Source organism: Chlorocebus sabaeus, chromosome 24 (genome assembly GCF_047675955.1).
Source record: "Chlorocebus sabaeus isolate Y175 chromosome 24, mChlSab1.0.hap1, whole genome shotgun sequence".
Taxonomy (NCBI): domain Eukaryota; kingdom Metazoa; phylum Chordata; class Mammalia; order Primates; family Cercopithecidae; genus Chlorocebus; species Chlorocebus sabaeus.
Window position 1 is genome coordinate 48,237,243 of NC_132927.1, and position 12,353 is coordinate 48,249,595.

A 12,353-nucleotide genomic window follows, 5' to 3' on the forward strand; every position below is an offset into this window, starting at 1 on the left:
GATCTTTCTATCCTCCTGCTCTGCCATCCCAGGCATCAGACCTTATAAAATATCTGTTCCAGCCGGGTCCGGTGGCTCAGGCCTATAATCCCAGCTCTTTGGGAGGCTGAGGTGGGCGGATCACCTGAGGTCAGGAGTTTGAGACCAGCCTGAGCAACATGGAAAAACCCCGTCTCTACTAAAAATACAAAATTAGCTGGGTGTGGTGGCACATGCCTGTAATCCCAGCTACTAGGGAGGCTGAGGCAGGAGAATCGCTTGAATCTGAGAGGCGGAGATTGCGGTGAGCTGAGATCATGCCATTGTACTCCAGCCTGGGCAATAAGAGTGAAACACCGTCTCAAAAAGAGAAGAAAAAAAAGAAGAAGAAGAAAAAAAAAAAAAAAAAAAATATATATATATATATATCTGTTCCACTTCAGGCCTCCATATTCACTTTCCTTTTTTTTTTTTTTTTTTGAGATGGAGTCTTGCTCTGTCGCCCAGGCTGGAGTGCAGTGGCGCGATCTTGGCTCACTGTAACCTCTGCCTTCTGGGTTCAAGCAATTCTCCTGCCTCAGCCTCCCAAGTAGCTGGGATTACAGGCGTCCCCCACCATACCTGGCTATCCACATTCACTTTCCATTCAAGAAGAAGGAAGTGACAAGGTCAAAGGGGAGGTGCCTATAGTAAAAAATCAAAGTCTTTCTTTAAAATTTTTTTGAGACAGGGTCTCACTCTGTCACCTAGGCTGGAGTGCAATAGTACGATCATAACTCACTGCAGCTTTGAACTCTTGGGCTCAAACGATCCACTCATCTCAGCCTCCTGAGTAGCTGGCATTGCAGGTGTGCTCCACCACACTCAGCTAATTTATTTTATTTTTTATTATTTGTAGAGGCTAGGTCTTGCTATGTTGCCCAGGCTTGTCTCAAACTCTTGACCTCAAATGATCCTTCTGTCCCAGTCTCCAAATCTTTCTTGAACTCACTGTGAGACTTCTTCCAAACTGTGTTGCATGGTCACCCTCAAATGAAGGGAGGCTGGGAATATAGTATTTTTGCCCTGGACAGTAGATACACTGTGGGGGTGGGATCAATGGCAAATGCTACTCCATTACAAAATCAGGTTTCCATTAGCAAGGAAAAAGGAGAGAATAAATATTGGGTAAACATCTAGTCACTTGTGGAGACTTCCATTGGGGGCTTATTTCCTCCCCAACTTGTTCAGATAGCCTGAGCTCACCTGACTGTGGTTGGTGACTGGAAACAAGAACTTCGTGAGTTACATGGGAGAACACACCTTCAAAATGCTGGGTTTTCGGCAGGCAGTGACAGCAGACTCTAGCATCAGCAGCCAAAGCAGTAACATTGTTCCCGGACCAAACTGAGGTTCAGGCTGCTTATTCTCGTGGCCCAGTAAGGAGATGCAGGCGAACTGGGAAAGAAGAGAGTTGATTTCTATAACAGGGTACAGGGAGAAGGCTGGGAAAAAATCGCCAGACCAACTCAAAATTACAAAGTTTTCCAGTACTTATATACCTTCTAAGCTATAAGTCTGCATGTAAGTGTGCATTCATTTAAAGACATAAGTGATTAACTTCTAGTCTGTAAGTAAGGTCTGAGTCCTGAAGACCTTTCTCTGGATCCTCAGTAAATTTACTTCACCTAGATGGCTTCAGGTGCAGGGATGATTACCTTTATCTTGTCCCCTGCTAAATTATGGAGGTTTGGGGAAGTTTCTTTAGACCCTCAATAAAAGTTGTTTGTGGAGGTCTGGGGAGTTTCTTCAGACCCCCAATAAAGCTTGTTTAATCCTAAATGGGTCCCATTAAGAATTCCTTAATTATCTTGTCAAGTTTCAAGGCCCAGGAAAGGCCTAGGCAAGACTCTTGGTGGGCTTTTGTTACCTCCCAGCCTTTGTCTAAGGGCACTGGCTCTTTCAGCCTTTAATATTTAACCTAACCACTCAGTCAGTGCTGAAATGGCTGTCATGGAGGCCTGCCTGTTCAGCTTTTGTGAGACCTGGCCTGCCACAACATGGCCCCACAGAGGACTCTGTCACTTTGGTGACAGCAAGATTCCAAAGGAACCAGGATTAGGTATGCATTATTTTAAACAGGGAACAGATTATGCTGATGTAATAAAAAAGACATCAAAATGCAGTGGCTTGAACAAGATGGAAATTTATTTCCTTCATATGTAACATTTCAGAGGTGAGCTGTCCAGGGCTGCGTGAGCAGCTCTCAACTTGCGATGTCCATCTCAGGGCAAGGAAGCTGCTCCCATTCTCTCTCTTTCTCTCACCCTAAGGGAAAGAGAAAAGGACCAGAGCTGTACCAACTCTTTTGACAGCAAGAGCTGGAAGTGGCTCACATATCACTTCTGCTCATACCCTATTTACCAGAATGTAGTTCCGGGGACACCTCAGTGCAAGAGATGCTGAGAACTGCCGTCTTTAACTAGGCAGCCATGTGCCCCACTAAAACTATATGACTGTGTAAGAAGGGGGAATGGATCCTGGCAGACAACAACAATCTCTCAAACTTGACATGAAGTCTGCCAGGGTCAAGGGGTTGTCCTGATTCCAGCAGTGATGCAAGAGTGTCCAGGTCTGGCTCTCTGTCCCTTAGGATTTGGAGTCTAAAAGAGGAAGAAGATCCCAGAAAGAAAGGCAGGTTTGCTATAAAAGGGGCAGATAAGAGGTCAAACATTGAACTTAAAGATACTACTGGAAGGCTGTTCTTTGTACTCTGTTCTGTGAAGTGGAACTCTGAGTCTCAATAATAAAATGTGGTGATTAATAAAGGAGAATATTTTAAATAGAGCCTGAGGCAAGGATTGAGGTATTCACCACTTTTTTGGGGGAGGTACAAACTCAAAGCAGAGAGGGGAATAGAAAAAGGGAAGTGAAGCAAGGAGGATGGGAAGCGAGGTAATGTCATGTACACCACCCTAGTCATCGCTTCACAGCGAGCTGCAGAGACAAGAGAACAGCAGGCTCTTCAGTAGGTGTGTTCGTTCAGCGTGCAGGACTTCTCCCAGCAGGGACACAAGGAGATACCATACCCTGGAAGAGCTAAGAGGTGAAAAAGAGAAGGGGGCTGGGCACGGTGGCTCACATCTGTAATCCCAGCATTTTGGGAGGCTGAGGTGGGTGGATCACCTGAGGTCAAGAGTTTGAGGCCAGCCTGGCCAACAGGGAGAAACCCCGCCTGTACTAAAAATACAAAAATTAGGGCCAGGCGCGGTGGCTCACGCCTGTAATCCCAGCACTTTGGGTGGCTGAGGCAGATGGATCATGAGGTCAGGAGTTCGAGACCAGCCTGGCCAACATGGTGAAACCCTATCTCTACTAAAAATACAAAAATTAATCAGGCATGGTGGTTGGTGCCTGTAATCCCAGCTACTTGGGAGGCTGAGGCAGGAGAATCACTTGAAACCGGAAGGTGAAGGTTGCAGTGAGCTGAGATTGCACCACTGACCTCCAGCCTGGGCAAAAGAGCAAAACTCCATCTCAAAAATAAAACAAACAAAATACAAAAATTAGCCAGGCATGGTGGTGGGCACCTGTAATGCCAGCTACTCAGGAGGTTGAGGAAGCAGAATTGCTTGAACCCAGGAGGTGGAGGTTGCAGGAGCCGAGATCACATCATTGCATGCCAGCCTGGGCAACAGAGCAAAAATGCTGTCCAAAAAAAAAAAAAAAAAAAAAGCAGCAGCACCAGCAAAAGAGAAGGGGGGACTTTATCTGCCTTACTCCCTCCCGCTTCCTGTTGATTGAGGCTCATCCAACAGGAAGCAAACCTCTTTCCCCTTTCAGGTTGGGTCAGCTGGCCTGCTCGGGTTGGTCACATCCCATGCTCTGAGGTTGGGTGCTTTATCTAAGTCCATCAGTGGAGGGAAAAAAAATAGGTGGTCAAGGGAATTTGAGAAAGTACACAGGCTTCTGTCCTCATTACAGGCACATATAGACTATGATGGGAGCAAGTAGGTTCAAGAGGACCTATGTTGGTCTAAAGAGTCAGCTGAGCTGGCTCAAAATGTCTTCTCCATTTGGGTTGCTGAGGAGCTAAAAAATATATCCTTAGTGTTATTCTTAAGCATTATCACATTGTTGAAAACTGCAATAAAACACTGAAATGTATTGGATCCCTGAAAAGAGCGTGAAGTCAGGAGTTTTTGATGTAGGGTGTCTCTTGACTGTAGCATTATTGTCATCTAACACAAGCTGAGGGTTGGGCGTGGCTCACTGGAGATACCAAAGATGCAGGATATTGTCAAGGCCCTCCATTGAGAAAGAAAAATCTGAACAAATGAATAACAACACAGTGTGAGTAAGGGCCAAATGATTGATGGAGAATTCAGAGGTGGGCAGGCTCTCTGTGGGGAGAGGAGAACATGTCATGGAGGTGGGCAGATTTGATCTGGGCCTTGAAAGAAAGGTGGACTTTGGTGTGTTTGAAGTAGGAGGAAGGGGGGTTCTGGGTTGGGGGCAAGGCACAGACAAGAGATATGATTGCGGGGAAGTACATGGTGACTAACAGCAACCGAGGAAGAAACGGTGAATATCTGCCTTTGTCTGGAGAAGAAAATAGTGAGAAATGTAGCTATAAGGATCTTAAATTGTGAATATTCTTAAATATTAAGAAATGGAGTCTGGATTTTTTTCCGTAAAGGCAATGGAGAGTCAGTGAAGGGGGATTTTAGGACTCACAGAATGGGAAACTGGAGGGTGGAGAAGGGGAGTTGGAAAAAGTACTGTTGTGGAAACTCTCCCTTAATAAGGACACTTAACTGAGTGGGTCACACCACTTGGTCAGAGAGGGGATAACTGAGTTGGGGGAGAGCTTGGGGCACTGCACTTGGCGGGGCATAAGGTACAGAAAGGAAAAGCAAGAGGCTGGTGATAACTTTTCTATGTTGTTGTTTTGCCAAGTGATATGGTTTGGATCGGTGTCCCCACAAAATCTCAGGTCGTATTATAATCCCCAAGGTTGGAGGTGGGGCCTGGTGGGAGGTGATTGGATCTTGGGGGCAGGTTTCTCACGAATGGTTTAGCACCATCCGCTTGGTGCTGTTCTAATAATGGTCAGTGAGTTCTCACAAGGTCTAGTTGTTTAAAAGTGTGTAGCACCTCCTCTCTCTCTTTCTTGCTCTCTGTGGGGAGAGGAGAACATGTCATGGAGGTGGGCAGATTTGATCTGGGCCTTGAAAGAAAGGTGGACTTTGGTGTGTTTGAAGTAGGAGGAAGGGGGGTTCTGGGTTGTAGAAATAGTAATAGCGAAAACTGTGATTACTTGTGCACTAACCTAAGATGGCCTGCTTCTACTTTGCCTTCTGCCATGATTGGAAGCTCACTGAGACCTCCCCAGAAGCAGACGCCACCATTCTTCCTGTATAGCCTGCAGAACCATGAGCCAGTTAAAACTCTTTTCTTTACAAATTACTCAGTCTCCGGTATTTCTTTACAGCAATGTGCGAACAGACTAACGCACCAAGTTTCTGCCCCGAGCAGACCAAAGATTTGGTCAGCCTGACTCATTTTGTGTCATTTTAATGCTACGTGGAAGGTAAAATCAGTGCAGGAGAGGTCCACCCTGAAGACTGACAGCTGGTAGGATTAGTCTTATTTTATAGCTCTCAGATAATTCACTGTGTGTGTGTGTGCATGTGCATGAGACAGACAAAGACAGAGAGACAGACAGACAGAGACACACACACACACAGAGAAATCTTGTCTAGAGGCTGAGCTAGCATCTGCTTGTACTTCAGCTCTCCTGACCCCTCATTCTATGGCACCTGTCTTCCTGTTAGGCCAATTGTCAGATGCTTTTGATGAGCATAGACTTTTGTTCCAACCCACTCTTCCAAAGGTTATTTTTCCAGTTTGTTCCATTTCTAACCATGCACCTGCTGCTAATCCTCAGCACGGTTAATTCTAGGGCTGCCTGCAGATTCTGCCATGGATGTTTTATAACTGTTACAACTTATTTTTCAAAATGATTTGGGATGTTTCCCCTGTAGTAACTTACCCTTCTTGAAAGTCTTTAGCTGCTACCCACACATCGCATGAGTCACAACAGAATTTGATTCAGAGCTAGTGAAACCTTTAAGAATAAAACTATTATTAGTGAAAAAGATTTAGCTCAGGAGCAACTAAGAAGGACTCCATTCAGCTTGGGATTAAAAACAGCAAAATGCAGTACTTTTTAAATAAACATTTTCTTTTTACATCTCAAATTGACACTTTTTGAGAAAGCATTTTAGTACTCAGTGGGACTTCTGGTAAAATGAAATGTGAGAAAACAGATTCCAGAGTTAAGGGGTAATTTAGTTCAGTTCTATTTGATGTCTGGGGGACAGGGGTATTTCTCTAGATCTGTAAAGAAAAGGCTCCACAGTTGTTAAGACCATTTGCCAGAACCTGCCAACAGTTTCCCAGTCTTATTTTTTTAAAGTTTGCTTAATGCAGTTCATAGAATATTGTAGTTTGTAAAATTCTCACCCAGATCTCCTGTAGGTCAGTGAATTGGTCCTCGTTCTGGTTAGCATTGATATAACACAATTACCCAAGGGCCAGGAATTGGGGAAGGGCTCGACTGGGTCGTTCTCACTGGGTGCCTCTCCTGTAGTTGCTGTCAGATGTCTGCGGGAGCTAGGTCATCTGAAGGTCCCCCTGGACTGCAAAACAAGGTGGCTCATCCCATAGCTGGCAGTTGATACTGGCTGTTGGCGAGCAGCTCAGCTGGGACTATTGACAAGAGCACCTACACTTGGCCTCTCCAGCAGGGTGGTTTTAGCCACGGTGGTCCAGCAGGTGGTATCCTGATTTCTTACATGGCAACTGGCTTCTCTGAGAACAAACATCCCAACAAAACTAGATGGAAGTGAATAGCTTCAGAAGTCACACGGATGGTGTTGGTTGAAGCAATCACAGGCCCACTCACCCTCAAGGGGAGGAGGGAGATGGGGGGGAAGCATCAGATGATTTGCAGCTATTAATAAAACAAAACCCAAACCACTACAGTCCTATATAGTCAGCCTTAAGATCTCTCTGAGCACTCTCTAGGGATTCTTACAAAGTGCGTATTTAACTCTGTTAGTACCTGGATATCCACTTAGCAGACTCTCTTCTCCAGCTTCTTCCCAGTACCTCTTTGTGTTTTCCCCCCTTTTCTTTCTATCTGCTTGGACAAATCACCTTAGGTATCTTTTCCCCATCTTTAAGTACTTCCTAGCAGATTTAGCTCCAATCAGTTAATAGATTCCTAATGTGCATGTAGAATGTCTGTCATGAAATGTTATTTTTATATTTCTTACAAAGTAGAGATTTTAATATAATAGCTCATTCTCTGAAATAGCTTTCACATGACTTCATTACACATGAATCTCATTACAATACATATCATTTCAGTGAAGAGTCTCTGTGTTTTTCACCTTAATGGCACCTAATTGCCCTTCTCTTTCAAACAATACAATGAAATCCCTTCACAACAAAACAGTACAGGCAGTTTTTTGGAAGCAACTGTCATGGGTTGGGTCCACCTTAGAAGAGGAAATCTACTGGGAGGTGGTTCACTGTCTAAGAAATTGTATTTTGTCTAACACTTTCAAGCAATTAGCCACCAGTAGATAGGCTCCCTAAAAACAGATCCTTCCTTGTTTTAAAAATTGGATAATTGCCAATAATCTTTAGCAAGATGGATACAACCTTCCTACAGACATCTTAGGTTTTCCTTTCCAGGCTTCGCAGGTCAGCCTCAACAGGATGCTCATATAAGCTGCTTAATAATGAATGAACTGAGACTGGCAGAATGGATGCCATCACCTCCTTGTACTTGAGTAAGGATGCAAGAGTTGTTTTGTCTCCTATGAGGCAGTTGTGCAGATCAAGAGCACAGGTCACAGTATAATCTTGGTGAGCATTTCACACCAAGCTCTTCCAAGGGTGTGGGCTTTGATTTGCAAACTACTTAAACTGTTATCCTGAGCAAAAGGAAATGGTAAATGTAGAAGGAATAGCATGCCACTGAGACTACAATGGGGTTATTTAATAAATGATGAATCGTTTCTTAAAATTAAATACAGTTTATATAGTATAATGGATTATTAGGTAATTACAAATGTAATGTGTTTTCTATAAAGTACAATGGCACTTTATGGTTTTTCATGGTGACTTTATATTAATGTTTTATATGTAGTTTTGCCTTACAGGAACCGTATAACAAGATTATCACGTGCTCTATATGCAAATGAAGAGATGACCCAAGCCAGCCTCATGGGATGGCAGTGATCTGCCTAAGGGCATTTATCTGTTATAGTCTCTGTAATTTACTTTTAAAACGTTCAACCTTACAATATAGACATCGTAAAATCTTTATTAGTTGGTTTTTATCTGTACTTTAGAGGCAGTTAGTTAATATTTATGTACTCTTGTGTCCGGAATTGGTGGGTTCTTGGTCTCACTGACTTCAAGAATGAAGCCTCAGACCCTCGCAGTGACTGTCACCATTCTTAAAAGATGGTGTGTCCGGAGTTTGTTCCTTCAGATGTTCAGATGTGTCTGGAGCTTCTTCCTTCTGGTGGGTTCGTGGTTTCGCTGACAGGAGTGAAGCTGCAGATCTTCAGGGTGAGTGTTACAGCTCATAAAGGTAGCATGGACCCAAAGAGTGAGCAGCAGCAAGATTTATTGCAAAGAACAAAAGAACAAACCTACCACAGTGTGAAAGTGGACCTGAGAGGGTTGCCACTGGCTGATTCCAGCCTGCTTTTATTCCCTTATCTGGCCCCACCCACATCCTGCTGATTGGTCCATTTTACAGTGAGCTGATTGGACCATTTTGACAGGGTGTTGATTAGTGCGTTTATAATCCCTCAGCTAGACACACAGTGCTAGACAGAAAAGTTCTCCAAGTCCCCACTAGGTTAGCGAGATAGGGAGTACCAGTTGGTGTATTTACAAACCTTGAGCTAGACACAGAGTGCTGATTGGTGCATTTACAATCCTTTAGCTAGACATAAAGATTCTCCAAGTCCCCAGTAGACTCAGGAGCCCAGCTGGCTTTACCTAGTGGATACTGCAACCGGGCTGCAGGCGGAGCTGCCTGCACTCCTCAGCCCCTGGGCGGTTGATGGGACCTCGAAGCAGGGGCGGCGCTTGTCGGGAAGGCTCAGGTCACGCGGGAGCCCACCGCCAGGGAGAGGGTTTGGGCAAGGCGGGCTGCAGGTCCCAAGCCCTGTCCCGCAGGGAGGCAGCTGAGGCCGGTGAGAACTTGAGCCCAGCCGGGCGGGTCTGCACTGCTGGGGGACCCTGCGCACCAACCGCAGCTGCTGGCCTGGGTGCTAAGCCCCACACTCCCTGAGCCGGTGCCGCCGGCCGGCCTCTCCGAGTGTGGGCCGCTGAGCCCGCCCCCCAGCTTGCGCCCAGCCTGTGCCCACCAGAATTCGCACTGGACTGTGAACGCCTCGTGCAGCCCTGGTTCCTGCCCACGCCTCTCCCTCCACACCTCCCCGCAAGCGGAGTGAGCCAGCTCTGGCCTCAGCCACCCCAGAGAGGGGCTCCCACAGTGCAGCAGCAGGCTGAAGGGCTCCTCAAGTGCGCCACAGTGGACGCGGAGGCCGAGGAGGCACCGAGAGTGAGGGCTGCTAGCCATTGTCACCTCTCACTCTAATCAGGAATTATACACTAAAGGGATGGTTAAGTAGCATCTGAAAGTTCTAAACAAGATCTGTACTCCAGAGGCAGGTATGACTAGAGGGACTTCGAGATTCCTCATCTCTGACTTGCATTAGAGGATTTGATCAAGAATTTTGTCACTGATGAAATGAGGGTCTTTAAATGTGTGTGGTTTTGCTTAAAATATTGTTTGACTATTCTCACCTTTACATAAATGGGATATAAGGATCCTGCAGGGCCATTGGCTTCTCTCTAGGATTTTGATCCCAAACTTACCCTGTGTTCGCATGCTGATTGGAGGATTTTTGTGACCTTGCTTTGGCTTGGTAGCTGAATCCTAACTCCAGAATACTACCACATTTGCTTTGTTATCAAAAGACCACCAGGCTAAATAGTAGAAAGGAGAGTTTTATTGGTGATACTAGTTTGCAAACTGGGAGGAGATATTATCTGGCATGGGCTGAAGATACCCTCTTTTCAAGGAGGGAAGGGACAGTTTGGGTTTCATGCCTCACAGAGTTTGTATTACACAGTAGGATTTTGGGGAAAAGCTATACATGTTTATAAGGGGAGACAAGCACATGTGCATTGGGTAAGTACAAATGTACCATACATCACATGTTCATTTTGGGGTGGGGTTTTAGCATTAAAATAAGGGGGAATTTGGCCCTTTAAGTCGAAAAGTAAACTATAGGACACAAAGACAATTTGCGCACAGTTGACTGAAATTGGCTTAAGGCATACAGTAGTTTATCAGAAAAGAATGTTTGTAAGACTGGTTCTCTGTCCAGTCAGAGTTGTGGTCTGAGTAGTAAATCCATTTAGGAGGTGGGGAGGGCTGTGAAAGCTCCTTTTGCTAGGAAGTTTAATAACAATGTGTTTTTTCTTACTGCCATAGGAATTTAGAAATTTTTCATGCCAGCTAGCTCCTGGACCTTTTGAGAGACAAGACTAACTGGATTTCCTAGGCTGACTAAGAATCCCTAAGCCTAGCTGGGAAGGTGACCGCATCCACCTTTAAACACGGGGCTTGCAACTTAGCTCACACCCTACCAATCAGGTAGGAAAGAGTGCTCACTAAAATGTTAATTAGGCATTGCCTGGGAGCACAGCGGGAGGGACAATGATTGGGATATAAATCCAGGCATTCGAGCCGTCAATGGCTACCCTCTTTGGGTCCCCTCCCTTTGTATGGGAGCTCTGTTTTCACTCTATTAATCTTGCAACTGCACTCCCACCGCTGACTTCCATCCCTCTGGATCCAACAGGGTGTCTGCTGTGCTCCTGATCCAGCGAGGCGCCCATTGCTGCTCCTGATCGGACTAAAGGCTTGCCATTGTTCCTGCACGGCTAAGTGCCCCAGTTCATCCTAATTGAGCTGAACACTAGTCACTGGGTTCCATGGTTCTCTTCCATGACCCATGGCTTCTAATAGAGCTATTAACACTCACCGCATAGACCAACATTCCATTCCTTGGCATCTGTGAGGCCAAGAACCCTAGGTCAGAGGACACGAGACTTGCCACCATCTTGGAAGCAGCCTGCTGCTATTTTGGAAGTGGCCCACCACCATCTTGGGAGCTCTGGGAGCAAGGACCCCCGGTAACACTTTGACCCATCGGTAATTTTGTTTCTTTAATTTTTGGGTTCATCTTAGTTGACATAGAAGCATCTGTTTTGTCTCTCAGATTGTCAGAGGCGTTCAAACCAGAGTGACTCCATTTTGAGTGAGGGCCAGGAAAATGAGGCTGAGACTTGCTGGGCTGTATTCTCAGAAAGTCAGGTGTTCCTCGCCTGTTGATGTTTATGAATAAGGGAACAAATTAATAATGGTTACTAAACAGACCCAGACTTGGGAGCATCCAGATATCCCAATATCTGGAGAACAAAGACATTCCTAATTTTGCTTTAAAGATAATAATATCGATTCTTGCAAAATATAGTAATTAAAATTATTTATCACAAACCCTTGTAGCAGAGCACATCTCCGCATATATATAAGGATTGCACCTAGGGTGGATGCGTGCCTCTTCTTACTTTCGGGAACATCCTACTCTGTCTATGGAGTAACTGACCTTTCACCACTTTACTTTCTTAATAAACTTGCTTTTGCTTTGCACTAAGGACTCGCCCTGAATTCTTTCTTGCATGAGATCCAAGAACCCTCTCTTGGGGTCTACATTGGGATCTCTTTCCTGTGACAAGATCACAGTTTCGAGTGAACTTTTCGGGAAAGATACTATCCCAGTACCTAAAAGGACAGAAAACTGGAACTTCATTGAGTTTACAGAATAGAATATATGACTCTTTTTGTGTCTGTATTGTTAAAGTAACTTCTCAGGCAGATTAATTGCAAGCATATATCAAAGGTGTTTTCCTTTTTTTTTTTTTTGAGATAGAGTTTCACTCTTGTTGCCCAGGCTGGAGTATAACGGTGCGATCTTGGCTGGGATTACAGGCATGAGCCACCATGCCCGGCTAATTTTGTATTTTTAGTAGAGACAGGGTTTCTCTATGTTGGTCAGGCTGGTCTTGAACTCCCAAACTCAGGTGATTGGTCCGCCTAGGCCTCCCAAAGTGCTAGGATTACAAGCGTGAGCCACCGCACCCAGCCCAAAGGCATTTTTCAAATTTGCTGCCAGGGAGGAGGCTTATGGGAAACTAACTTAAATATTTCTTACTTAATATAAATTTTT

The 12,353-nt window shown here is 45.1% G+C and overlaps 1 long non-coding RNA gene across 1 annotated transcript; it reads left to right on the top strand.

The window, feature by feature from the left end:
• The first annotated feature begins 8,112 nt into the window (after window positions 1–8,112).
• On the top strand, window positions 8,113–11,366 carry LOC140710042 (uncharacterized). The gene is made up of 3 exons (XR_012090907.1): window positions 8,113–8,610; window positions 10,556–10,717; window positions 10,926–11,366. It is a non-coding gene; the product is annotated as an uncharacterized lncRNA (long non-coding RNA).
• The last annotated feature ends 987 nt before the right edge of the window (window positions 11,367–12,353 follow it).